General features: G+C 63.9%; 1 pseudogene; it reads left to right on the forward strand.

Moving 5' to 3' along the window:
- Positions 1-8,501: 8,501 nt before the first annotated feature.
- LOC142465133 (apoptosis regulator R1-like) lies at positions 8,502-15,709 on the forward strand (annotated as a pseudogene).
- Positions 15,710-22,899: the final 7,190 nt, after the last annotated feature.

A 22,899-nucleotide genomic window follows, 5' to 3' on the forward strand; every position in this document is an offset into this window, starting at 1 on the left:
TGCCTTTCACGCCCCGCCCCCCCTGCCTTTCACGCCCCCCGCCCCCCCTGCCTTTCACGCCCCCCGGCCCCCCCTGCCTTTCACGCCCCCCGCCCCCCCCTGCCTTTCATGCCCCCCCGCTGCCTTTCACGCCCCCCGCTCCCCCCCTACATTTCACGCCCCAGCCCCCCCTGCCTTTCACGCCCCCGCCCCCCCTGCCTTTCACGCCCCCCCCCTGCCTTTCACCCCCCCCCCTGCCTTTCACGCCCCCGCCCCCCCTGCCTTTCACGCCCCCGCCCCCCCCGCCTTTCACCCCCCCGCCCCCCCCTGCCTTTCACGCCCCCCGCCCCCCCTGCCTTTCACGCCCCCCGCCCCCCCCTGCCTTTCACGCCCCCCGCCCCCCCTGCCTTTCATGCCCCCCGCTGCCTTTCACGCCCCCCGCTCCCCCCCCTACATTTCATGCCCCCAGCCCCCCCTGCCTTTCACGCCCCCGCCCCCCCTGCCTTTCACGCCCCCCGCCCCCCCTGCCTTTCACGCCCCCCCTGCCTTTCACCCCCCCCCTGCCTTTCACGCCCCCCGCCCCCCATGCCTTTCACGCCCCCCGCCCCCCCCCGCCTTTCACACCCCCGCCCCCCCCCTGCCTTTCACGCCCCCGCCCCCCCCTGCCTTTCACGCCCCCCGCCCCCCCCTGCCTTTCACACCCCCGCCCCCCTGCCTTTCACGCCCCCGCCCCCCCTGCATTTTCACGCCCCCCGCCCCCCCTGCCTTTCACGCCCCCGCTGCCTTTCACGCCCCCGCTCCCCCCCTGCCTTTCACGCCCCCCCCCCTGCCTTTCACGCCCCCCCCCTGCCTTTCACGCCCCCCCCCTGCCTTTCACGCCCCCCCTGCCTTTCACGCCCCCCCCCGCCTTTCACGCCCCCCCGCCTGCCTTTCACGCCCCCCCGCCTGCCTTTCACGCCCCCGCCCCTGCCTTTCACGCCCCCGCCCCTGCCTTTCACGCCCCCCCCTGCCTTTCACGCCCCCCCCTGCCTTTCACGCCCCCCCCCTGCCTTTAAACGCCCCCCCCCCTGCCTTTCACGCCCCCCCTCTGCCTTTCCACGCCCCCCCCTCTGCCTTTCACGCCCCCCCCCCTGCCTTTAACGCCCCCCACCCTGCCTTTCACGCCCCCCCCCCTGTCTTTCACGTCCCCCCCCCCTGCCTTTCACGGCCCCCCCCCGCCTTTCACGCCCCCCCCCCCGCCTTTCACGCCCCCCCCCGCCTTTCACGCCCCCCCCCTGCCTTTCACGCCCCCCCTGCCTTTCACGCCCCCCCCTGCCTTTCACGCCCCCCCCTGCCTTTCACGCCCCCCCTGCCTTTCACGCCCCCCCCTGCCTTTCACGCCCCCCCTGCCTTTCACGCCCCCCCCCTGCCTTTCACGCCCCCCCGCCTTTCACGCCCCGCCCCTGCCTTTCACGCCCCCCCCTGCCTTTCACGCCCCCCCCTGCCTTTCACGCCCCCCCTGCCTTTCACGCCCCCCCCTGCCTTTCACGCCCCCCTGCCTTTCACGCCCCCCCTGCCTTTCACGCCCCCCCCCCTGCCTTTCACGCCCCCCCCTTCCCCTGCCTTTCACGCCCCCCCTCCCCTGCCTTTCACGCCCCCCCTCCCCTGCCTTTCACGCCCCCCGCTCCCCTGCCTTTCACGCCCCCCCTCCCCTGCCTTTCACGCCCCCCCCTCCCCTGCCTTTCACGCCCCCTCCCCTGCCTTTCACGCCCCCCCCCCCTCCCCTGCCTTTCACGCCTCCCCTCCCCTGCCTTTCACGCCCCCCCCTCCCCTGCCTTTCACGCCCCCCCTCCCCTGCCTTTCACGCCCCCCCCTCCCCTGCCTTTCACGCCCCCCTCCCCTGCCTTTCACGCCCCCCCCTCCCCTGCCTTTCACGCCCCCCCCCCCTCCCCTGCCTTTCACGCCCCCCCCCCCTCCCCCTGCCTTTCACGCCCCCCCCCTCCCCTGCCTTTCACGCCCCCCCCTCCCCTGCCTTTCACGCCCCCCCCTCCCCTGCCTTTCACGCCCCCCCCCCTCCCCTGCCTTTCACGCCCCCCCCTGCCTTTCATGCCTGCCTTTCACGCCCCCCCCTGCCTTTCACGCCCCCCCTGCCTTTCACGCCCCCCCTGCTTTTCACGCCCCCCCCTGCCATTCACGCCCCCCCCCGCCTTTCACGCCCCCCCCTGCCTTTCACGCCCCACCCCCTGCCTTTCACGCCCCCCCTGCCTTTCACGCCCCCCCTGCCTTTCACGCCCCCCCCTGCCTTTCACGCCCCCCCCCCTGCCTTTAAACGCCCCCCCCGCCTTTCACGCCCCCCCCCTGCCTTTCACGCCCCCCCCCGCCTTTCACGCCCCCCCCGCCTTTCACGCCCCCCCTGCCTTTCACGCCCCTCCCTGCCTTTCACGCCCCCCCTGCCTTTCACGCCCCACCCCCACTGCCTTTCACGCCCCCCCCCCACTGCCTTTCACGCCCCCCCCCTGCCTTTCACGCCCCCCCCTCCTGCCTTTCACGCCCCCCCCCTCCTGCCTTTCCACGCCCCCCCTCCTGCCTTTCACGCCCCCCCCCCTCCTGCCTTTCACGCCCCCCCCCTCCTACCTTTCACGCCCCCCCCCTCCTGCCTTTCACGCCCCCCCCCCTCCTGCCTTTCACGTCCCCCCCCCTCCTGCCTTTCACGCCCCCCCTCCTGACTTTCACGCCCCCCCCCTCCTGCCTTTCACGCCCCCCCCTCCTGCCTTTCACGCCCCCCCCCCTGCCTTTCACGCCCCCCCCCTCCTGCCTTTCACGCCCCCCCCCTCCTGCCTTTCACGCCCCCCCCCCCTGCCTTTCACCCCCCCCCCTGCCTTTCACGCCCCCCCCCCACTGCCTTTCACGCCCCCCCCTGCCTTTCACGCCCCCCCCCTCCTGCCTTTCACGCCCCCCCCTCCTGCCTTTCACGCCCCCCCCCCTCCTGCCTTTCACGCCCCCCCCTCCTGCCTTTCACGCCCCCCCCCCTCCTGCCTTTCACGCCCCCCCCCCCCCTCCTGCCTTTCACGCCCCCCCCCCCTCCTGCCTTTCACGCCCCCCCCTCCTGACTTTCACGCCCCCCCCCTCCTGCCTTTCACGCCCCCCCCTCCTGCCTTTCCACGCCCCCCCCCCTGCCTTTCACGCCCCCCCCCTCCTGCCTTTCACGCCCCCCCTCCTGCCTTTCACGCCCCCCCCCCCTGCCTTTCACCCCCCCCCTGCCTTTCACGCCCCCCGCCCCCCCCTGCCTTTCACACCCCCGCCCCCCCGCCTTTCACACCCCCCGCCCCCCCTGCCTTTCACGCCCCCGCCCCCCCTGCCTTTCACGCCCCCCGCCCCCCCTGCCTTTCATGCCCCCCGCTGCCTTTCACGCCCCCGCTCCCCCCCTACATTTCACGCCCCAGCCCCCCCTGCCTTTCACGCCCCTGCCCCCCCTGCCTTTCACGCCCCCCCCCTGCCTTTCACCCCCCCTGCCTTTCACGCCCCCCCCCCCCCTCCTGCCTTTCACGCCCCCCCCCCTCCTGCCTTTCACGCCCCCCCCCTCCTGCCTTTCACGCCCCCCCCCCCCTCCTGCCTTTCACGCCCCCCCCCCCCCTCCTGCCTTTCACGCCCCCCCCCCCTCCTGCCTTTCACGCCCCCCCCCCCCTCCTGCCTTTCACGCCCCCCCCCTCCTGCCTTTCACGCCCCCCCCCCCCTCCTGCCTTTCACGCCCCCCCCCCCCTCCTGCCTTTCACGCCCCCCCCCCCTCCTGCCTTTCAACGCCCCCCCCCCCCTCCTGCCTTTCACGCCCCCCCCTCCTCCTGCCTTTCACGCCCCCCCCCCCTCCTGCCTTTCACGCCCCCCCCCCCCTCCTGCCTTTCACGCCCCCCCCCCCTCCTGCCTTTCACGCCCCCCCCCCCTCCTGCCTTTCACGCCCCCCCCCCCTCCTGCCTTTCACGCCCCCCCCCCCTCCTGCCTTTCACGCCCCCCCCCCCTCCTGTCTTTCACGCCCCCCCCCTGCCTTTTCACGCCCCCCCCTCCTGCCTTTCACGCCCCCCCCCTCCTGCCTTTCACGCCCCCTTACCCTCCTGCCTTTAACGCCCCCCCCCCCTCCTGCCTTTCACGCCCCCCCCCTCCTGCCTTTCACGCCCCCCTCCTGCCTTTCACGCCCCCCCCTCCTGCCTTTCACGCCCCCCCCCCCTCCTGTCTTTCACGCCCCCCCCCCTGCCTTTCACGCCCCCCCCCTCCTGCCTTTCACGCCCCCCCTCCTGCCTTTTCACGCCCCCTTACCCTCCTGCCTTTAAACGCCCCCCCCCTCCTGCCTTTCACGCCCCCCCCCTCCTGCCTTTCACGCCCCCCCCTCCTGCCTTTCACGCCCCCCCCTCCTGCCTTTCACGCCCCCCCCCTCCTGCCTTTCACGCCCCCCCCCCCTCCTGCCTTTCACGCCCCCCCCCCTCCCTGCCTTTCACGCCCCCCCCCTCCTGCCTTTCACGCCCCCCCCTCCCTGCCTTTCACGCCCCCCCTCCTGCCTTTCACGCCCCCCCCTCCTGCCTTTCACGCCCCCCCCCTCCTGCCTTTTCCACGCCCCCCCCCCTCCTGCCTTTCACGCCCCCCCCCTCCTGCCTTTCACGCCCCCCCCCCCTCCTGCCTTTCACGCCCCCCCCCCTCCTGCCTTTCACGCCCCCCCCCCTCCTGCCTTTCACGCCCCCCCCCCCTCCTCCTGCCTTTCACGCCCCCCCCCTCCTGCCTTTCACGCCCCCCCCCCCCCTCCTGCCTTTCACGCCCCCCCCCTCCTGCCTTTCACGCCCCCCCCCTCCTGCCTTTCACGCCCCCCCCTCCTGCCTTTCACGCCCCCCCCCCCTCCTGCCTTTCACGCCCCCCCCCTCCTGCCTTTCACGCCCCCCCCTCCTGCCTTTCACGCCCCCCCCTCCTGCCTTTCACCGCCCCCCCCCCCTCCTGCCTTTCACGCCCCCCCCCCTCCTGCCTTTCACGCCCCCCCCCTCCTGCCTTTCACGCCCCCCCCCCCCTCCTGCCTTTCACGCCCCCCCCCCTCCTGCCTTTTCACGCCCCCCCCCCCTCCTGCCTTTCACGCCCCCCCCCCCCTCCTGCCTTTCACGCCCCCCCCCTCCTGCCTTTCACGCCCCCCCTCCTGCCTTTCACGCCCCCCCCCTCCTGCCTTTCACGCCCCCCCCCCTCCTGCCTTTCACGCCCCCCCCCTCCTGCCTTTCACGCCCCCCCCCCTCCTGCCTTTCACGCCCCCCCCCTCCTGCCTTTCACGCCCCCCCCTCCTGCCTTTCACGCCCCCCCCCTCCTGCCTTTCACGCCCCCCCCATCTGCCTTTCACGCCCCCCCCCCCTCCTGCCTTTCACGCCCCCCCCCCCTCCTGCTTTTCACGCCCCCCCCCCCCCTCCTGCCTTTCACGCCCCCCCCCTCCTGCCTTTCACGCCCCCCCCCCTCCTGCCTTTCACGCCCCCCCCTCCTGCCTTTCACGCCCCCCCCCTCCTGCCTTTCACGCCCCCCCTCCTGCCTTTCACGCCCCCCCCCTCCTGCCTTTCACGCCCCCCCCCCCCTCCTGCCTTTCACGCCCCCCCCCTCCTGCCTTTCACGCCCCCCCCCTCCTGCCTTTCACGCCCCCCCCCTCCTGCCTTTCACGCCCCCCCTCCTGCCTTTCACGCCCCCCCCCTCCTGCCTTTCACGCCCCCCCCTCCTGCCTTTCACGCCCCCCCCCCCTCCTGCCTTTCACGCCCCCCCCCCTCCTGCCTTTCACGCCCCCCCCCTCCTGCCTTTCACGCCCCCCCTCCTGCCTTTCACGCCCCCCCCCCTCCTGCCTTTCAGGCCCCCCCCCCTCCTGCCTTTCACGCCCCCCCCCCCCCCCTCCTGCCTTTCACGCCCCCCCCCCTCCTGCCTTTCACGCCCCCCCCCCTCCTGCCTTTCACGCCCCCCCCCCTCCTGCCTTTCACGCCCCCCCCTGCCTTTCCACGCCCCCCCCCCCTCCTGCCTTTCACGCCCCCCCCCCCCCTCCTGCCTTTTCACGCCCCCCCCTCCTGCCTTTCACGCCCCCCCCCCTCCTGCCTTTCACGCCCCCCCCCCCTCCTGTTTTTCACGCCCCCCCCCTCCTGCCTTTCACGCCCCCCCCCCCCTCCTGCCTTTCACGCCCCCCCCCCCCTCCTGCCTTTCACGCCCCCCCCCCCTCCTGCCTTTCACGCCCCCCCCCCCTCCTGCCTTTCACGCCCCCCCCCTGCCTTTCACGCCCCCCCCCCTCCTGCCTTTCACGCCCCCCCCCCCTCCTGCCTTTCACGCCCCCCCCCCCTCCTGCCTTTCACGCCCCCCCCCCTCCTGCCTTTCACGCCCCCCCCCCTCCTGCCTTTCACGCCCCCCCCCCTCCTGCCTTTCACGCCCCCCCCCCCTCCTGTTTTTCACGCCCCCCCCCCCTCCTGCCTTTCACGCCCCCCCCCCTCCTGCCTTTCACACCCCCCCCCCTCCTGTTTTTCACGCCCCCCCCCCTCCTGCCTTTCACGCCCCCCCCCCTCCTGCCTTTCACGCCCCCCCCCCCTCCTGCCTTTCACGCCCCCCCCCTCCTGCCTTTCACGCCCCCCCCCCCTCCTGCCTTTCACGCCCCCCCCCCTCCTGCCTTTCACGCCCCCCCCCCCTCCTGCCTTTCACGCCCCCCCCCCCCCCTCCTGCCTTTCACGCCCCCCCCCCCCCTCCTGCCTTTCACGCCCCCCCCCCCCCCTCCTGCCTTTCACGCCCCCCCCCCCCCCTCCTGCCTTTCACGCCCCCCCCCCCCTCCTGCCTTTCACGCCCCCCCCCCCCCTCCTGCCTTTCACGCCCCCCCCCCCTCCTGCCTTTCACGCCCCCCCCCCCCCTCCTGCCTTTCACGCCCCCCCCCCCCCTCCTGCCTTTCACGCCCCCCCCCCCTCCTGCCTTTCACGCCCCCCCCCCCTCCTGTTTTTCACGCCCCCCCCCCCTCCTGCCTTTCACGCCCCCCCCCCCTCCTGCCTTTCACGCCCCCCCCCCTCCTGCCTTTTCCACGCCCCCCCCCCTCCTGCCTTTCACGCCCCCCCCCCCCCTCCTGCCTTTTCACGCCCCCCCCCCCTCCTGCCTTTCACGCCCCCCCCCCCCTCCTGCCTTTCACGCCCCCCCCCCCCCTCCTGCCTTTCACGCCCCCCCCCCCCCTCCTGCCTTTCACGCCCCCCCCCCCCCTCCTGCCTTTCACGCCCCCCCCCCCCCTCCTGCCTTTCACGCCCCCCCCCCCCCTCCTGCCTTTCACGCCCCCCCCCCCCCTCCTGCCTTTCACGCCCCCCCCCCCCCCTCCTGCCTTTCACGCCCCCCCCCCTCCTGCCTTTCACGCCCCCCCCCCTCCTGCCTTTCACGCCCCCCCCCCCCCCTCCTGCCTTTCACGCCCCCCCCCCCCCTCCTGCCTTTCACGCCCCCCCCCCCCCTCCTGCCTTTCACGCCCCCCCTCCCTCCTGCCTTTCACGCCCCCCCCCCCCCTCCTGCCTTTCACGCCCCCCCCCCCTCCTGCCTTTCACGCCCCCCCCCCCCCTCCTGCCTTTCACGCCCCCCCCCCCCTCCTGCCTTTCACGCCCCCCCCCCTCCTGCCTTTCACGCCCCCCCCCCCTCCTGCCTTTCACGCCCCCCCCCCCTCCTGCCTTTCACGCCCCCCCCCCCCTCCTGCCTTTCACGCCCCCCCCCCCTCCTGCCTTTCACGCCCCCCCCCCTCCTGCCTTTCACGCCCCCCCCCCCTCCTGCCTTTCACGCCCCCCCCCCCCTCCTGCCTTTCACGCCCCCCCCCCCCCTCCTGCCTTTCACGCCCCCCCCCCCCTCCTGCCTTTCACGCCCCCCCCCCCCTCCTGCCTTTCACGCCCCCCCCCCCTCCTGCCTTTCACGCCCCCCCCCCCCTCCTGCCTTTCACGCCCCCCCCCCCCCTCCTGCCTTTCACGCCCCCCCCCCCCTCCTGCCTTTCACGCCCCCCCCCTCCTGCCTTTCACGCCCCCCCCCCTCCTGCCTTTCACGCCCCCCCCCCCCTCCTGCCTTTCACGCCCCCCCCCCCCTCCTGCCTTTCACGCCCCCCCCCCCCTCCTGCCTTTTCACGCCCCCCCCCCCCTCCTGCCTTTCACGCCCCCCCCCCCCCTCCTGCCTTTCACGCCCCCCCCCCCTCCTGCCTTTCACGCCCTCCCCCTCCCTGCCTCTGGGCAAACGGCCGGGTATATCAGCTAGTGTCTGTATATAACAGGTCAGCATACAGGGGGATATTATACACAATGTCTGTATATAACAGGTCACTCACTATACAGGGGGATGTTATACACAGCGCCATTATATAAGAGGTCAGTATACGGGGTATATAATAGATCAGGGGGATATTATATACAGTCTGTATATAACAGGTCAGGGGGATATTATACACAGCGCCAGTATATGGGTGTCGCTGCGCGTCACCTCCCACACTTTACGGTATGAGGGGCGGAGTCTAGCTGTTTCAGTCAGCAGGTGGGTCGCTTGTGACGTCGCCGTGACGCACCCGGAAGTGGCTGCCTAAACCCCGAGGAAGGAGAGTAACGGGGATACCCAGGGACCGGAAGCTGCGGCATGAAACCGGAAGGGACGGGTGGGCCCTGAACTACACCTGACCGGTTAGAACCAGGGAGCAAGGGGTTAATCATTGCGCTGCGGGTCACTGGCAGGGAAGGGGTTAACCATTGCTCTGCCAGGGAAGGGGTTAACCATTGCTCTGTAGCTCTGGCAGGGAAGGGGTTAACCATTGCTCTGGCAGAGAGGGGTTAATCATTGCTGTGTGTCTGGCAGGGAGGGGGTTTAATCATTGCTGTGTGTCTCTTGCAGAGAATGGGGTTAATCATTGCTCTGTTTCTCTGGCTGGGAAGGGGTTAATCATTGTTCTGCTGGCCTCTGGCAGGGAAGGGGTTAATCGTGGCTCCTCGATGGTTTCTGCGCCTGTCTCACGGACGGCACACCTCTGTGAGCACAGGACCTGCGTATGTGACACGGGGTAATACATACAGCTATCTGTCTGAGCCATTAATCTCCCCCGCGGGGGTCCCCTCACGTGAGTCATATCCCCCCTCACACCATTACTCTGCACCTCATCTTGCTGCCACGGCGGGTAACGGGAAGGTCTCACCCAAACATGGATTCGACCACGCCACCCGTTGTAGCAAAAAATGTCCGAAAATGCCGTTACTCTCAAGATTTCAATTAGGGGCCGAGAGACAACACACCAATTATATTGGGGAAGTCATATACAGAACTAGTCCAGAGCTTGGTTACGGGATATCAAGATTACACGAACATACGGTATAGTACGTGCGGCCCGTTTCATAGATAAACGCGGCGCTCCGAACAAAGCGCGGTGTCTGGTCACGGGACAATATCCGAGCGCTCGCAGAGATTGGAAGAGGTAAGTCTGTGTGTCTGTGTGTCTGTGTGTCTGTGTGTCTGTGTCTGTGTGTGTGTGGCAGTGCTCTCTCGGACGTTTTGCTGTGACAAAATGCTGCCCACTTCGGCGCGACCCTCCGGTCCTGCGCCTGACCGGCCACTACAAAAAACTGCCGCGTAAATGTCCCGCACGGGACCGCTTCACTGCCTATACAGGCCGCTCTGACGCGCCATCTTTAAATGTCCTGCGGGACTAGGCAGTGTAGCGTTCTCGACCGGGGCATTTAAAACACGCAGTTGTAGGAGCGGCAGGCCGGGTCTGGTACGTTGCGGAAGTGTCCCAGTGGTGGCATTTTGGTCGCGGTGAAACGTCCCATTCCGCTGGCAGGGAGGGGAGTTGCAGCGCGGGTCTTTGGCAGGGAGAGCGTGGATCTGGCAATGCGGGGATTACCGCAGTGCTGGGGTCACTGGCAAGGCGTGTCCTCTGGCAGTGTGGGGGGTTCTCTCTCTGGCAGGGCGGGATTTACAGTGTGTCTGGCAGGGTGGGGTGTGTTCTCTCTCTGGCAGGGCGGGATTACAGTGTGTCTGGCAGTGTGGGGGGGTTCTCTCTGGCAGGGCGGGATTACAGTGCCTGGCAGGGTGGGGGGTTTCTCTGGTTGGATGGGGTCTCAGACGGGGCCTGTGGGTTGGGCGGGGGTTTACCGCGTGTTTCTCTCTTGCAGAGGGTGGCTGCATGGCGGAGTTCGCGTCGGCATCCCGTGCCCTGGTGGAGGACTTTGTGCGGTACAAGCTGTGTCAGCAGGGTCTGAGGCCGGAGCCAGCGGGGGGGCGCTTCCTGCCCCTCTTCATACCGCGATGCGTGCTGCTGGGGACGTGTTTGAGGAGCGTTTCCGGCAGGAGTTCAGCGGGATCTCTGAGCAGATCCATGTGACTCCCAGCACGGCGTACCCACGCTTCGCCGAGGTGGCGGGTGGGCCTCTTCCGGGACGGCGTGAACTGGTGGCGTGTGGTGGCGTTCTTTGTGTTAGGAGCCGCGCTCTGCGTAGAGATAGAGAGCGTCAACACAGAGATGTCCACCGCTGGTACTGCGGATACAGGACTGGATGGGAACTTACCTGGAGACCAACCTCAGGGGACTGGATTGAGAACAACGGGGGCTGGGTGAGGGTCCTACCTTAACCTGCCCCCCACTCTCCCCCCCCCCCTCGCCCCCTTCTCTCCCCCCCCCTCGCCCCTTCTCTCCCCCCCCCTCGCCCCTTCTCTCCCCCCCCTCGCCCCCTTCTCTCCCCCCCCCTCGCCCCTTCTCTCCCCCCCCGTCGCCCCTTCTCTCCCCCCCCCTCGCCCCTTCTCTCCCCCCCCCTCGCCCCTTCTCTCCCCCCCCCCTCGCCCCTTCTCTCCCCCCCCCTCGCCCCCTTCTCTCCCCCCCCCCCCTCGCCCCTTCTCTCCCCCCCCCCTCGCCCCTTCTCTCCCCCCCCCCTCGCCCCTTCTCTCCCCCCCCCTCGCCCCTTCTCTCCCCCCCTCGCCCCTTCTCTCCCCCCCCTCGCCCCTTCTCTCCCCCCCTCGCCCCTTCTCTCCCCCCCTCGCCCCTTCTCTCCCCCCCCCTCGCCCCTTCTCTCCCCCCCCCTCGCCCCTTCTCTCCCCCCCCTCGCCCCCTTCTCTCCCCCCCCTCGCCCCTTCTCTCCCCCCCCTCGCCCCTTCTCTCCCCTCCCCCTCTCCCCCCCTCGCCCCTTCTCTCCCCCCCCTCGCCCCTTCTCTCCCCCCCCCTCGCCCCTTCTCTCCCCCCCCTCGCCCCTTCTCTCCCCCCCCCTCGCCCCTTCTCTCCCCCCCCCTCGCCCCTTCTCTCCCCCCCCTCGCCCCTTCTCTCCCCCCCCCTCGCCCCTTCTCTCCCCCCCCCCTCGCCCCTTCTCTCCCCCCCCTCGCCCCTTCTCTCCCCCCCCTCGCCCCTTCTCTCCCCCCCCCTCGCACCTTCTCTCCCCCCCCTCGCCCCTTCTCTCCCCCCCCTCGCCCCTTCTCTCCCCCCCCCCTCGCCCCTTCTCTCCCCCCCTCGCCCCTTCTCTCCCCCCCCCTCGCCCCTTCTCTCCCCCCCCCTCGCCCCTTCTCTCCCCCCCCCTCGCCCCTTCTCTCCCCCCCCTCGCCCCTTCTCTCCCCCCCCCTCGCCCCTTCTCTCCCCCCCCTCGCCCCTTGCTTCTCTTCCCCCCCTTCCTTCTCTTCCTCCCCCCCTTCCTTCTCTTCCTCCCCCCCCTTCCTTCTCTTCCTCCCCCCCCTTCCTTCTCTCCCCCCCCCCTCGCCCCTTCCTTCTCCCCCCCCCCTCGCCCCTTCCTTCTCCCCCCCCCCCTCGCCCCTTCCTTCTCCCCCCCCCCCTCGCCCCTTCCTTCCCCCCCCCCCCTCGCCCCTTCCTTCCCCCCCCCCCCCTCCGCCCCTTCCTTCCCCCCCCCCCTCGCCCCTTCCTTCCCCCCCCCCCCTCGCCCCTTCCTTCCCCCCCCCCCCTCGCCCCTTCCTTCCCCCCCCCCCCTCGCCCCTTCCTTCCCCCCCCCCTCGCCCCTTCCTTCTCCCCCCCCCCTCGCCCCTTCCTTCTCCCCCCCCCCTCGCCCCTTCCTTCTCCCCCCCCCTCGCCCCCTTCCTTCTCCCCCCCCCCTCGCCCCTTCCTTCTCCCCCCCCCCCTCGCCCCTTCCTTCTCCCCCCCCCCTCGCCCCTTCCCTTCTCCCCCCCCCCCTCCCCCCCCCCTCGCCCCTTCCTTCTCCCCCCCCCCTCGCCCCTTCCTTCTCTCCCCCCCCCTCGCCCCTTCCTTCTCGCCCCTTCCTTCTCTTCCCCCCCCTCGCCCCTTCCTTCTCTTCCCCCCCTCCCCCCCCTCCCCCCCCCTCAAACCCCTCCCCCCCCTCCCCCCCTCCCCCCCTCCCCCCCCCTCCCCCCTCCCCCCCTCCCCCCTCCCCCCCCTCCCCCCTCCCCCCTCCCCCCCTCCCCCCCTCCCCCCCCCCCCCCCTCCCCCCTCCCCCCCCTCCCCCCTCCCCCCCCCTCCCCCTCCCCCCTCCCCCCCCCCTCCCTCCCCTCCCCCCCTCCCCCCCTCCCCCCCTCCCCCCCCTCCCCCCCTCCCCCCCTCCCCCCCCTTCCCCCCTCCCCCCCTTCCCCCCCCTCCCTCCCTCCCCCCCTCCCCCCCCCCCTCTCCCCCTCCCCCCCTCCCCCCCCCCCCTCTCCCCCTCCCCCCCTCCCCCCCCCCCCTCTCCCCCTCCCCCCCTCTCCCCCTCCCCCCCTCCCCCCTCTCCCCCTCCCCCCTCTCCCCCTCCCCCCTCTCCCCCCCTTCCCCCCCTCCCCCCCTCCCCCCCTTCCCCTCCCCCCCCCCTCCCCCCCTTCCCCTCCCCCCCTCCCCCCCTCCCCCCCTTCCCCTCCCCCCCTTCCCCTCCTCCCCCCCCTCCCCCCCTCACCCCTCACCCCCCCTCACCCCCCTCACCCCCTCACCACCTCACCCCTTCCTTCTCTCGCCCCTTCCTTCTCTTCCCCCCCCCGCCCCTTCCTTCTCTTCCCCCCCCCGCCCCTTCCTTCTCTTCCCCCCCCCGCCCCTTCCTTCTCTTCCCCCCCCCGCCCCTTCCTTCTCTTCCCCCCCCCCGCCCCTTCCTTCTCTTCCCCCCCCCCGCCCCTTCCTTCTCTTCCCCCCCCCCGCCCCTTCCTTCTCTTCCCCCCCCCCGCCCCTTCCTTCTCTTCCCCCCCCCCCCGCCCCTTCCTTCTCTTCCCCCCCCCCCCGCCCCTTCCTTCTCTTCCCCCCCCCCGCCCCTTCCTTCTCTTCCCCCCCCCCGCCCCTTCCTTCTCTTCCCCCCCCCCGCCCCTTCCTTCTCTTCCCCCCCCCCGCCCCTTCCTTCTCTTCCCCCCCCCCGCCCCTTCCTTCTCTTCCCCCCCCCCCGCCCCTTCCTTCTCTTCCCCCCCCGCCCCTTCCTTCTCTTCCCCCCCCCCGCCCCTTCCTTCTCTTCCCCCCCCCGCCCCTTCCTTCTCTTCCCCCCCCCCGCCCCTTCCTTCTCTTCCCCCCCCCGCCCCTTCCTTCTCTTCCCCCCCCCCGCCCCTTCCTTCTCTTCCCCCCCCCGCCCCTTCCTTCTCTTCCCCCCCCCGCCCCTTCCTTCTCTTCCCCCCCCCGCCCCTTCCTTCTCTTCCCCCCCCGCCCCTTCCTTCTCTTCCCCCCCCCGCCCCTTCCTTCTCTTCCCCCCCCCGCCCCTTCCTTCTCTTCCCCCCCCGCCCCTTCCTTCTCTTCCCCCCCCGCCCCTTCCTTCTCTTCCCCCCCCCGCCCCTTCCTTCTCTTCCCCCCCCCCGCCCCTTCCTTCTCTTCCCCCCCCCCGCCCCTTCCTTCTCTTCCCCCCCCCGCCCCTTCCTTCTCTTCCCCCCCCCCGCCCCTTCCTTCTCTTCCCCCCCCCCCCGCCCCTTCCTTCTCTTCCCCCCCCCCCGCCCCTTCCTTCTCTTCCCCCCCCCCGCCCCTTCCTTCTCTTCCCCCCCCCCCCGCCCCTTCCTTCTCTTTCCCCCCCCCCCCGCCCCTTCCTTCTCTTCCCCCCCCCCCCCCCCCCCGCCCCTTCCTTCTCTTCCCCCCCCCCCCCCCGCCCCTTCCTTCTCTTCCCCCCCCCCCCCGCCCCTTCCTTCTCTTCCCCCCCCCCCCCCCGCCCCTTCCTTCTCTTCCCCCCCCCCCCGCCCCTTCCTTCTCTTCCCCCCCCCCCCCGCCCCTTCCTTCTCTTCCCCCCCCCCCCGCCCCTTCCTTCTCTTCCCCCCCCCCCCCCGCCCCTTCCTTCTCTTCCCCCCCCCCGCCCCTTCCTTCTCTTCCCCCCCCGCCCCTTCCTTCTCTTCCCCCCCCGCCCCTTCCTTCTCTTCCCCCCCCCTCGCCCCTTCCTTCTCTTCCCCCCCCCTCGCCCCTTCCTTCTCTTCCCCCCCCTCGCTCCTTCCTTCTCTCCCCCCCCCTCGCCCCTCCCTTCTCTTCCCCCCCCTCGCCCCTTCCTTCTCTTCCCCCCTTCCTCCCTTCTCTTCCCCCCCCCCCTCGCCCCTTCCTTCTCTTCCCCCCCCCTCGCCCCTTCCTTCTCTTCCCCCCCCCCCCCGCCCCTTCCTTCTCTTCCCCCCCCGCCCCTTCCTTCTCTTCCCCCCCCGCCCCTTCCTTCTCTTCCCCCCCCCGCCCCTTCCTTCTCTTCCCCCCCCCCCGCCCCTTCCTTCTCTTGCCCCCCCCGCCCCTTCCTTCTCTTCCCCCCCCGCCCCTTCCTTCTCTTCCCCCCCCCTCGCCCCTTCCTTCTCTTCCCCCCCCCCTCGCTCCTTCCTTCTCTCCCCCCCCCCTCGCCCCTCCCTTCTCTTCCCCCCCCCTCGCCCCTTCCTTCTCTTCCCCCCTTCCTCCCTTCTCTTCCCCCCCCCTCGCCCCTTCCTTCTCTTCCCCCCCCCTCGCCCCTTCCTTCTCTTCCCCCCCCCTCGCCCCTTCCTTCTCTTCCCCCCCCCCGACCCTTCCTTCTCTTCCCCCCCCCCCCCCGACCCTTCCTTCTCTTCCCCCCCCGACCCTTCCTTCTCTTTCCCCCCCCTCGCCCCTTCCTTCTCTTCCCCCCCCCCTCGCCCCTTCCTTCTCTTCCCCCCCCTCGCCCCTTCCTTCTCTTCCCCCCCCCTCGCCCCTTCCTTCTCTTCCCGCTCCCTCGCCCCTTCCTTCTCCCCCCCCCCCCTCGCCCCTTCCTTCTCTTCCCCCCCCCCCTCGCCCCTTCCTTCTCTTCCCCCCCCCCCCTCGCCCCTTCCTTCTCTCCTCCCCCCCCCCCCCCCTCTCCTAATACCCTCTACTGGAACGGTTGCGATAGAGGACGCGAGAGGGGAACTGGGCCTCTCTGTGCGGGGGTAACAGCGTCTCTGTCCTGCAGAACGGGTTCCTGGCCGTCTACGGGCCCGGTGCGACAGAGGAGGCAAGGAGGCAGCGGGAGGGGAATTGGGTCTCCCTGAAGACGGTCCTTGCGGGCACAGTAGCACTGGGGGCTCTGGTGACCTTGGGCGCTCTGTTAGCCAGAAAGTGACACCCTGAGTCCTGGGACAGAAACACGAAGTGTTCACTACAAACTCTGCGCTGTGTGATTGTGTGTGTCACTGGGTGCGGCTGTATGTGTGTTTGTGTGTGTGTGTGTGTACGTGTGTACGTGTTATGGTGCATGGTATGCGTACATGTATCGGCCATGCGCATGTACCGATGTACGCGGTGTGCGCCTGTGTTGTGTCGCATACTGTGTGTGCGCGCTATTATTCAATTGTGCGGTGTCACTTTTGTGGTATGTGTTGCGTGTATTATCCTTGTCACATGATGTTTGCGTGCACTATCTGTCACAGTGTGTGTGCCAAAAACAGACAATACAGACCGGCGCCTAAAGAGTCCAATATGGGTAGAAAAAAAGTCCAATAGTGATGAAGTGTCAAGAAGTAGTAAATCCAATCTCGCACTTCCAAAATCCACAGCAGGATATTATGTGGCACATGTAAAGCAAAAAGAGAAAACCATCATAGTGCAAAACTGCTAGAAATAATAACAAATAGGACGAACACGATAAGGCAAATACTAGACAAACACAAGCAAGGCTGAGAAATAATACAAAGAGTTAATTTAATAAAATAAAAAGAACGTAGGCAGATGACGAATCCGGTTTGGAAACAACGGATTCCTACTTACAAGACATTCGCAATAACCACGCAAAGATATAAGGTGAGTAGTGAATGGCTACGGCATCAGGTGAATGCGCGGCGTCCAGGCGCTGCTCCAAACACTGTCCTCCCCTCCGCAACCGAATGTGCGTCACTGGGGGTAGGTCTGAGACGCTCCAAACGCACTCTGCCGCTCCGTGGCCGGAAATACGTCACCGGGGGTGGGTCAAACGCCGGAACCCCCTTCTCCTACTGCTGGTAATGCGATCACGCTCTCGTGAGTACTCTGCCTCAGTCCTTAGAGTAACTCTTACAAACTGGAAATCCAGTTTTTGAGTCTGAAAAAGTCAGACTGAAGTGTTGAAGGTCAGAGAGGCTATGGCTGTGCGCATATAGGATTGTGTCATCTGCATACATGTGTATTGAGGCTTCCTGACAAGCTGTGGGAAGATCATTGATGAACACTGAAGAGTAGGGGCCCCAGAACAGAGTATTGAGGGACACCACAGGTGATATCCAGCACACGAAAACGCGTTGGGCGGTTTGTAAGAGTTACTCTAAGGACTAAGGCAGAGTACTCACGAGAGCGTGATCGCATTACCAGCAGTAGGAGAAGGGGGTTCCGGCGTTTGACCCACCCCCGGTGATGTATTTCCGGCCACGGAGTGGCAGAGAGCGTTTGGAGCGTCTCAGACCCACCCCCAGTGACGCACATTCGGTTGCGGAGTGGAGGACAGTGTTTGGAGCAGCTCCTGGACGCCGCGCATTCACCTGATGCCGTAGCCGTTCACTACTCGCCTTATATCTTTGCGTGGTTATTGCGAACGTCTTGTAAGTAGGAATCCGGTTTTTCCAAACCGGATTCGTCATCTGCCTACGTTCTTTTTATTTTATTAAATTAACTCTTTGTATTATTTCTCAGCCTTGCTTGTGTTTGTCTAGTATTTGCCTTGTCGTGTTCGTCCTATTTGTTATTATTTCTAGCAGTTTTGCACTATAATGGTTTTCTCTTTTTTTTCTTCTTGCTTTACATGTGCCACATAATATCCTGCTGTGGATTTTGGAAGTGCAAGATTGGACTTACTACTTCTTGACACTTCATCACTATTGGACTTTTTTTCTACCCATATTGGACTCTTTAGGCGCCGGCGGTCTATGTTGTCTGTTTTTTGCTTTGCACTGACTGTGTTTTGGGTTAGTTTCACTTGGCAGCCTTGCCTTAATTAATTAAGGTGTAGTGTACGATCACACATTCTATCACTTTTTTATGTTTGTACACTGTTTATTTAATTAACACAGCCTTTTAGCGCTATTTACACCATTCTTTTTTCCTATACTGTGTGTGTGTGCACAATATATGTTGTGTGTGTATGTGCGTGGAGTATCTGTCGTGTGCGTGTGCGTGTGTCTTCTGCTTGGTTCCCCTGTGCTCTCTTGGCCTTTGTGGTGGGAGTTTGAGGGGAAGGCACAGATCTGTCCTCTCCTCCCACAGGAACGTCTTTCCGTGCACTTTCCCAAGCAGACAGCACGGAACCCAGCACAGTGACCTAGAACCCCCCAGGAGGAGGGGATTGTGCAAGACTTGGAGTGATCACAAGGTGTCACGCTCATTAGTTCTAGCTGACTGGTGGGAGGAGGGGGGGAGGGTGAGAGACACTTCTATCACATGGAGTGACACTTCCAATGTTCCCAAACACTTTTCCCGTGGGAGGCTTCAGCCTGGCCCTGCTCTGCATGCTGGTATATTTCTGGACCGCACATAAGGGGTCACTCCCCTCGTCACACCGCGGAAGGACTCCACATAAGAGGTCACACTACCACAAGCGAGGGTCTGGACATGTCTGCCCCAAGACAGGAGCCATCTCAGCCCTTCCCACTTGCCATGACTGATGGGAAGGGGCAAGAGGAGGAACCCTCCCCCCCATCTCAGACAAGGGGCCTCCGTACAGAACACTAAATGGATGGGGGGCTGCGAGTGCCCGGACGAGCTCTGTAATAGTTTCCGGCACGGGACAGGCTCGCCTTATTTACTAATTACTCATACAAATGTATCCCTACTTGCCCGGCTTTGAAGGAGTTAACATCGAGTTGGATATATACATGGCTGTGGTAAGTCTCTGAGACCTGGTCAGGGTGCTGGGTCAGTGCAGGCTGTGGTCAGCCTCAGACCTGGTCAGGGTGCTGGGTCAGTGCAGGCTGGGCTGAGACCTGGTCAGGGTGCTGGGTCGGTGCAGGCTGGGCTCAGTCTCAGACCTAGTCAGGGTGCTGGGTCAGTGCAGGCTGGGCTGAGACCTGGTCAGGGTGCTGGGTCAGTGCAGGCTGGTCAGGGTGCTGGGTCAGTGCAGGCTGGGCTGAGACCTGGTCAGGGTGCTGGGTCAGTGCAGGCTGGGCTGAGACCTGGTCAGGGTGCTGGGTCAGTGCAGGCTGGGCTCAGCCTCTCAGTCCTGGTCAGGGTGCTGGGTCAGTGCAGGCTGTGCTCAATCTCAGACCTGGTCAGTGCAGGCTGGGCTCAGCCTCAGACCTGGTCAGGGTGCTGGGCAAAGTCAGACCTGGTCAGGGTGCTGGGTCAGTGTAGGCTGGGCTCAACCTCTCAGACCTGGTCAGGGTGCAGGGTCTGTGCAGGCTGGGCTCAGTGTCTCAGACCTGGTAAGGGTGCTGGGTCAGTGCAGGCTGGGCTCAGTCTCTCAGACCTGGTCAGGGTGCTGGGCAAAGTCTCTCAGACCTGGTCAGGGTGTTGGGTCAGTACAGGCTGGGCTCGGTCTCTTAGACCTGGTCATGGTGCGTGGTCAGTGCAAGCTGGGCTCAGACCTGGTCAGGGTGCTGGGTTGGTGCAGGCTGGGCTCAGATCTGGTCAGGCTGTTGGGTCAGTGCAGTCTGGGCTCAGTGTCTCAGACCTGGTCAAGGTGCTGGGTCGGTGCAGGCTGGGCAAAGTCTCTCAGATCTTGTCAGGGTGCTGGGTCAGTGCAGGCTGGGCTCGGCCTCAGACCTTGTCAGTGCAGGGTGGGCTCAGTCTCTCAGACCTGGTCAGGGTGCAGGGCAAAGTCAGACCTGGTCAGGGTGCTGGGCAAACTCTCAGACCTGGTCAGGGTGCTGAGTCAGTGCAGGCTGGGCTCAGCCTCTCAGACCTGGTCAGGGTGCTGGGTCTGTGCAGGCTAGTCTCAGTCTCAGACCTGGTCAGTGCAGGCTAGGCTCAGCCTCTCAGACCTGGTCAGGGTGCTGGGTCAGTTTAGGTTTGGCTCAACCTCTCAGACCTGGCCAGGGTGCTGGGTCAGTGCAGACTGGGCTCCGCCTCTCAGACCTGGTCAGGGTGCTGGGTCAGTGCAGACTGGGCTCCGCCTCTCAGACCTGGTCAGGGTGCTGGGTCAGTGCAGGCTGGGCTCAGCCTCTCAGACCTGGTCAGGGTGCTGGGTCAGTGCAGGCTGGGCTCAGACCTGGTCAGGGTGCTGGGTCAGTGCAGGCTGGGCTCAGCCTCTCAGACCTGGTCAGGGTGCTGGGTCAGTGCAGGCTGGGCACAGACCTGGTCAGGGTGCTGGGTCAGTGCAGGCTGGGCTCAGCCTCAGACCTGGTCAGGGTGCTGGGTCTGTGCAGGCTGGGCTCAGTCTCAGACCTGGTCAGGGTGCTTGGTCAGTGCAGGCTGGGCTCAGACCTGGTCAGGGTGCTGGGTCAGTGCAGGCTGGGCTCAGCCTCTCAGACCTGGTCAGGGTGCTGGGTCAGTGCAGGCTGGGCTCAGACCTGGTCAGGGTGCTGGGTCAGTGCAGGCTGGGCTCAGCCTCTCAGACCTGGTCAGGGTGCTGGGTCTGTGCAGGCTGGGCTCAGTCTCAGACCTGGTCAGGGTGCTTGGTCAGTGCAGGCTGGGCTCAGTCTCTCAGACCTGGTCAGGGTGCTGGGCAAAGTCTCTCAGACCTTGTCAGGGTGCTCGGCAAAGTCTCTCAGACCTGGTCAGGGTGCTGGGTCAGTGCAAGCTGGGCTCGGTCTCTTAGACCTGGTCAGGGTGTGTGGTCCGTGCAGGCTGGGCGCAGACCTGGTCAGGGTGCGTGGTCCGTGCCGGCTGGGCTCAGTCTCTCAGACCTGGTCAGGGAGCTGGGTCAGTGCAGGCTGGGCTCAGTCTCAGGTGCAGGAAATATATATCAATAGTGGCGCTCTACTTATAATTAAAACACGTGTTAACACAGTATTAACATTTCAATGGAAAAGTAAATATAAATGTAGTGATACAAATGAATTCTTTGGATGCTGCTGTAACCCAATGAATGATTGCTCTCTCAATCCCAGGTGAGTATGAAGAGCTGGTGGTCGTTGGGAAGCGCAAACATGTGAAAACAAAAAATAAATCTAATAGTGCAATATTGTTATATAACAAGTGTAAATGTCTTTGTCTTCTCGAGGTCTATGAATTGTATACTCACAAAAGTGAGGATAGATCAATGTACGTAGCGGTATCTTTAGATTATGCCTTGTCGGCTGTGAGGAATAGTATGCCAGCTTCAGCAGTGATGTATAGGTGAATACCTTTAGTGGTTAAACACAGAGAACCAATCATAGTGCGGACTGTAGAAACCTGTATTAAAATAGTAAGTATATTACAATACACTCACATGATTTAGGATGTTATTAGGCATTTAGATACACAATCGATCTCGCCTCCGGTTTGTGTGAACTTTCTGCTCTGCGTGCGTCTCACAGCTGCGTTCCAGCGAATCCGGATGTGACGTCAGCAAGATCTGGGGGTTCCGGTCGGCGAAGTGGCAGTGGATCCTCTGTCAGCGCCACTCTACGCGTTTCACCTTTCTCGGTTTCATCAGGAGTGTCGGTGACATAGTTCTTAGTGGTTATAAACCCTAAGCTGTCTATTGATAGGTTAACAGCTAATTGATGTCTTAAAGTGATACTATTGAGAGCATGCTATAAATGACTGATATACAAACATATCTCCACATCGGACATATATGGAGCTCAAAAATATATTAATTGATATTTATTTAAAAATTGAACTTGGCAAAACAGAAACATTTTGTTAAATGAAATTAGTCAAACTAATATTAAAAATTGAAATAAAATATATATAAACATATATTGTAAACAATTTATCTAGGTTGCATTATTATAATCATTCTAGAAGTAATATTTAGAGATCTGTTGGAGATCTATAAGAAGGCTACAAAGTTTATGATTAGATATACATCAGAGAAACGGTTTTATATCAAATTCCAGGTTTAAACCTAAAGGGGGAATCGTTTGGAGTTCATATATCCAATACGATTCCCTCTTTATTAGGGTAAAATTTCTATTTCCCCCTCTCCAGTGTGGCATTATTTGCTCAATTGCTTTAAAGGTAAGACCAAAGATACATAAAAATTTACAAAAAGGCCGATAATATCAGGCATAGGGTCATTAACATCAAACCTATCAGAATTCATAGATAGTTATCTGCAAGAAATGGTAAAAGAGCAAAAATCCTACTTAAAAGACACAAATGATGTAATATTATTACTACGAGATACACAATGTCAAGAAGGCCATCTATTAGTCACTACAGATGTGACGGCTCTATATACATCAAATAAACATTCTGATGGATGTAGAGCCGTAAAAACCTTTTTGGAAAAAACACAACAAATTGAATTTCTTAAATGTATCCAATTTATATTACAGAAGAATTTCTTTTTGTTCGATGAGGTATTTTACCAACAGCTATGTGGGACCGCCATGGAGACCAAGTTCGCGCCCAGTTATGTTAATTTACTCATGGCCATGTGGGAAGAATAACTCATATGGTCATGGGAAGGCCTGGACGCGAACTTGGTCACATGGCGGAGGTATATAGATGACATAATCTTTGTTTGGAAGGGCACATTAGACGATTTAAACTTGTTTCTCTTATATTTGGATAACAACGACTTAAATTTAAAATTTACGTTCTATATAAGTGAGTCTACTGTAAATTTCCTAGATCTCACTATTTACATAGAGAACAACCTTATTAAAACAAAAAATTACTTTAAAGATGTGGATGCCAACAATTTTATATTACAGTCCAGTTGCCATCTTAACAAATGGGTAGCAAACATCCCATACGGTCAATACCGCAGACTAAAACGCAACTGTACTGATAATCATATCTTCACAGAGCAGTCCACTATCTTAACTAAGAAATTTGCAGATAGAAATTATAAAACTAAAAATGTTAAGCACTAGACAAAATCAATTTAGAGTCTAGAGAATCCATGTTAATCCCTTCACTAAAGGGGGTCCAAAGCACAGCTCTAAAAGTGCCGTTCATAACCCAGTACAATAGGGATGGTAAAAAAATTGGCAAAATCCTTAATGCACACTGGTCTATATTAAAAAATGATCCTATTTTAGGATCATATTTACCAGATAGAGCACAGATGATTTTTAAAAAGCCCCTAATATCAAAAACAAACAGGCCCCCAGTGCACTTAGGAAAAAAACCAACCGCTCATTCTACTTGGCTTAATCTTCCTAAGGGCTTCTTTAATTGTAAGACTTGCACTGCTTGTCAATTTAGTTCAACTATAGGAGATAGTTTTACTTCTAATACTACCCATAAATCCTATCCAATTAAACAACATTTAAACTGCAGATCTAACTTTGTAGTATATCTCTTAGAATGCAATTGTGGGTACCAATATTTAGGTAAAACCATACGTCCCCTCAGAATCCGCATATTAGAGCACATTGGAAACATTAAAAAGAAATTAACCACACATAGTGTTTCTAATCATTTTTTATTATGTCATAATTCCAACCCCCAAGGTCTTACCTTTTAAAGCAATTGAGCAAATAATGCCACACTGGAGAGGCATGGGTCAGTGCAGGCTGGTCTCAGCATCAGACCTGGTCAGGGTGCTGGGTCAGTGCAGGCTGGGCTCAGCCTCTCAGACCTGGTCA

This window comes from Ascaphus truei, chromosome 13 (assembly GCF_040206685.1).
Source record: "Ascaphus truei isolate aAscTru1 chromosome 13, aAscTru1.hap1, whole genome shotgun sequence".
In the NCBI taxonomy this organism is placed as follows: Eukaryota; Metazoa; Chordata; class Amphibia; order Anura; family Ascaphidae; genus Ascaphus; species Ascaphus truei.